This window comes from Corylus avellana, chromosome ca9 (assembly GCF_901000735.1).
Source record: "Corylus avellana chromosome ca9, CavTom2PMs-1.0".
NCBI lineage: Eukaryota > Viridiplantae > Streptophyta > Magnoliopsida > Fagales > Betulaceae > Corylus > Corylus avellana.
This window is the reverse complement of record NC_081549.1, coordinates 10,090,395-10,095,433: the sequence shown is the minus strand read 5'-3', so window position 1 is coordinate 10,095,433 and position 5,039 is coordinate 10,090,395. Positions and strand designations below refer to the sequence as shown.

Below are 5,039 nucleotides of genomic sequence, written 5' to 3'. Positions count from 1 at the left end.
GCATGACCAATCCAATGTCATCTCCTGTTGTCATGATCGTGCTTGTGGCGGCCATTTCAGTGCTAAGAAGACTGCTGCCAAGATTTTGCTGTGTGGATTCTATTGGCCTACCCTTTTTAAAGACGCCCATGCTTATTGCATATCTTGTGAGCGTTGTCAGAAGCTCGAGAGTATCTCCAGGAGGAATATGATGCCCCTCAGTCCCATTTTGATCGTTGAGATTTTTGATGTATGGGGCATCGATTTCATGGGACCTTTCCCGAACTCCTTTGGCTATCTGTACATCTTGGTTGTTGTGGACTATGTGTCCAAATGGGTGGAGGCAGTTGCATGCAAGACTAATGACCACAGAGTGGTGGTTAGTTTTTGAGAGACACTATCTTTGCTCATTTTGGTACGCCTCGAGCAATTATAAGTGATGACGACAAGCATTTTTGCAATCGGATTTTTGAGCAGTTGATGAAGAAGTATTTCATCACACATAAGGTTGCCACCCCGTATCACCCACAAACGAGTGGATATGTTGAAGTTTCTAATCGAGAGATTAAGCATATTTTGGAAAAGACAGTAAACCCCAACAGAAAAGATTGGTCTCTACGATTGAGTGATGCACTGTGGGCATATAGGACAGCTTTCAAGACCCCGATTGGGATGTCACCCTATCGGCTTGTGTACGGGAAAGCATGCCATCTTCCCGTGGAGTTGGAGCATAGAGCATATTGGGCCATCAAACAGCTAAACTTCAATCTTTTGAAGGCTGGCTCACAAAGGAAGCTCCAACTCAATGAATTGGAGGAGTTGCGGAATGATACTTATGATTCTGCATGGTTGTACAAGGCACAGATGAAGAAGGCTCATGACCAGTGCATATTGAGACGGTATTTTGAGCCGGGTGAGAGAGTCCTTTACAATTCACGGCTGCATCTTTTCCCAGGCAAGTTGAAATCTCGGTGGACAGGCCCATTTATCGTTCGGTCAATTTTTCCTCATGGGGCCATCGAGATTGAGGATCCTAAGAATGGTAACACCTTCAAGGTGAATGGGCAGAGATTAAAACCATTCTTAGAGTTGAGGAGTAAGGAGATCGAGACAACATTATTGGAGGATTCGAGTTATCTTGAGTGATTGTCGTCTTTTGTGGAGAGTCTGGCTGAAGACTTAAAACTTAGCGCTTTTGGGAGGCAACCCTAATTCTTTCCTTACCATTTGATCTTGTTTGTTTGTTTCTGTTGTGTTTTTTAGGGCAAGTGTCTGCCATTCAAGTTTTGGGGAGCGTTTTCCTACGTTCCAACAATTGACTCGTGCCGCTCACCTGGTATTGTATCTCTGGACCCATTAGGGACAATGTGTCATTTTTTTTGAGGTGGGGTAGATATTTCTCTGTCTTTTTCCTTGATTATTTGTGTTGTTTTGTTAAAAAAAAATAAATAAATAAAAAATAATTTGCTATGTTATTGATTAATCAAGGGTAACACCTATTATGTGGTTTGCATGCCATTGGTCTGTTTAGCATTCTAAACACAGAATGTCATTGGGAATCTAAGTCTTTTGACTCATTGTTGGATTAGAGAGATTTCACACGTTTGAGTTTATCACCATGAGCACACTAGAATAGAATCAGTGAGGTATAAGATTTGACTTGATTAGGGTGTATTTTGAGATTGGTATGATGACGTGTGATGAAACTTTGGCTTGAAAAAAAAAAAAACAAAACAAAATAAATAAATAAACAAAACAAAACAAAATCAGTTTGAGCTTCTTATTGAGTAACCGGACCTCATACCTCACAAAGCATTCAGTGTTCGCGTAAAAAAATGAGAGAAACCTAACCTGGTTGGTTGTATGGCTAGTTTGGCTTCGTAACCTAGTTGACTTGAGTAATTAAGCCCTTACGGATGTTTCTACATCTAGTGCCCTAAAACCATTTGGTTTGGGAGTCTCTGGCCCAACACTCGTTACATAGGTCAATTAGAAAGCTTAAGGAAGCTAAGCATTGCACAGCCTACACACAAAAATAAAATAAAATAAATAAAATAAAAATAAATAAATAAATTTTAAGCCTTGGTTGTTTCATTTAAGCGAATTCCAATCACTTTTAAGGTACACCCAAGTTTGAGAATAAGTTGAAGCCTCATGATCATATGTTAGTCTCACATTGCACTTATTGGAACATGTGTTGTCTCAAATTTTCATCTTTGAGTTGAATGATTTGTGGTTGTCTTGATGATGTGTTTGTAGTGTTCACTGTGATAAACCTGCTCATGATGTTAAAAACTATATGTTTGTGTGGAAGTCCTTGTTTGTCAAATAACATAATGCATAAATGTTTGTGAGTATCATTACTGTTAAACCCTCACGAGACTTCACTCATCTTCTAGGGATGCCTAAGGGTTTAAAAGGCTTGTTGCATATGCTAAATGCAATCGTTTCTCCCACGACAGCGGACTCATGTTTCTTGTTTTCATTCTGTTTTGCTAAGGGACTAGCAAAATGTAAGTTTGAGGGTATTTGATGAGTGTCAAATATTATATATTTGGGCCCCTTAACTTATGTTTGTTAAGCTCTTAGCTATGTTAATTTCTGATGTTTTTTGTTAGTTTTGGTGTTGTTGTGGCGTGATGCAGGTCATTAATAGAAAACTGCGGTTTGGGGGTGGAAATTAGCAAAAGATTGAAGATCCCTTGAAGTACGCTCGAGCGCACGACCACGTCAGCCCTAGCATGCATCACTTAAGTGCTGCGCCGCAGGAGCCCTGAAGAGCCGAGTGCACTCGAGCGCACCTCAAGTGCGATCGAGTGCACTCATGTTGACCTGGCAGCGCTGAACCCTAGTTTTTATTATTTATATACAACGTTTTTGTCTTGTAAACACACATTGGGAGGCGCCGTTTAAAGCTAAAATACGACGTATTGTCGTCCGGAAGCTTGTGCTTCATTTTCCATTGTAAGTTTTATTTTTCTCATGATGTCAATTCAATTGTTTGTTGTTTTTGCTATCATGAGAGGCTAAAACCTTCAACTAAGGTTAAAGATGAAGCCTCGTCATTGATAAACATACATGTCTTGTTGTTTTGTACATACAATGAGACTATTTTATGAAAGTGTTGTTCACAAGCCAATTCAACAGTTTGATTAAGTTTAATTGATTAAATGTTGGTAATATAGTGTTGTTCAAAAGCCAATTCAACAGTTTAATTAAGTTTAATTGATTAAATGTTGGTCATATACTCATGCTTAATTTAATATTCGTTGTGTTTCATCTGGGGGTACATCGAATGATTGGATTGAGACTAATCTCCATTGTGATCTACGGATACAGTGGATGATTTGATCTCAATTAAATATTCGTTGTGATTCTTTTAACCGATGGATTCATTGAATGATTTCATTAAATCATTTGCATGTTTACAACTTTTGAACAATGTATTTGGATTGAATATTGTATGCATAAAATGCAAGACATGTTGTTTGATTTGGCGAGGGGGATTCAGAAACCTTAGTAATTTGACATTACTTATTCTCAAATTGTTTAGTTTAGTTTATGATTTTGCACAACACAATTACTAAAATTGGAACTAGGTTAAGATAAAATTAGGTTAAACTAGAAAATTAATTTTTGCAAACACGTCTCCCTGTGGATTCAACCTCGCACTTGCACACACTTTACTACACACAACTCGTGCGCTTGCGAATACAATTAAATTTGTACATCAATGGGGCAGTGTTGAACTATGATGGCAAAAAGATGCATATCTGCGGTTGGGGTTGCTGCCTTTTTCTGCTCCATTGGCGCGATTGGATGGTGGCGGAATTGGGTGGAAGTGAGATTGAGTTGTGGAATTGGGGCTTCAACGTGGCGGAACGATGACTTCATTTTTTTTTTCACATCAAACCCCTTCTTTGAGAGAAAGCTTATCAAGCCTTCAAACATAGTTTTGAGACTAGCAAATTGTTGTTCAAGTCGATCAAGACGTGAATACTCCATGGATCGTTGATTGCTATAGAAAACAATCAACCCGACTGCTCTAATACCAATGTTATGTGAATGCTTTTACATACACGTAACGAGATAGATTGTTAGGTTTTGAGGGAACCTAGACCCTTTAGATTCGTTGAAAGAAACCTAAAACATTTTCAAACATAAAGTTTGGATTAATTTTCTGGTTACTCTATTCATAATGTAATGGCCTTTAAATAGGCAAACTATTACAATATTTTATAGGATTGAGTCATCAGCTCTTATTGGAATATAAACTAAGGCTGAGTTATCAAGACTCTTACATGGAATAAAATAAAGAGAATATCAAATAAAAATAAACACAATAAAATATCCTACCGTATCATATATTTTAATATATTTTAAAATTAATAATTGTTCCGCATAAAACTCCATTCTCGTAACATGGTGGGCACCGTGTCGGAGTTGACGAAGTTGAACAAGGGAGAGATGGCGTTGGCTCTAAGAGCGTTAGGGTTGAGTGACTTCTGGAGAGCCTTCGTCAGCGTCTCGGTATCCTGGGCAAAAGTTTTGGAGATCCACGAGTCGACAAAGGCTTGACAGAAAGTCCAGGGCTCGATACTGGCCAAGTTCTCCAATGACACCATATATTCCGGCAAATCTTTTTTTTTTCTTTAATATATAATAAACAATTAATTTTCTCAGGCCTAGAGTTGCAGTTTTCTCTATAAAAGATGAAAAACCAAAGCATTTTCCAGATACTCAGAGCATGAAGAGTGAAGGCAAAGGGAATGAGGAGGAAATATGTAATTTATCTCTCAAATTACATAAAAGAAATTGCAAAGCCACTTAGCAGCATGTTATTATGTCTCTGAATGCGAGGGAGTATTGTTGCAGTTCCTCTTTGCTCCTACTATTTTCTATGAGCTTTAGAAATGAGTGCATTGCCAGGATTCTTACTATTTTCTTTCGTTTCTTAACTTGTCTTTCATTTTGTAGGAGTGGTTTTCTGGTGTTCTAGCAAATTGGAAGTTGTGGATACCTTTCCAATTTCTCAACTTCCGATTTGTCCCCCAGCAGTT

The 5,039-nt window shown here is 38.2% G+C and overlaps 1 pseudogene; it reads right to left on the bottom strand.

The window, feature by feature from the left end:
• The window catches only part of LOC132191264 (calmodulin-binding protein 25-like), a 13,849-nt pseudogene extending 9,245 nt beyond the window's left edge, over positions 1–4,604 (bottom strand).
• Positions 4,605–5,039: the final 435 nt, after the last annotated feature.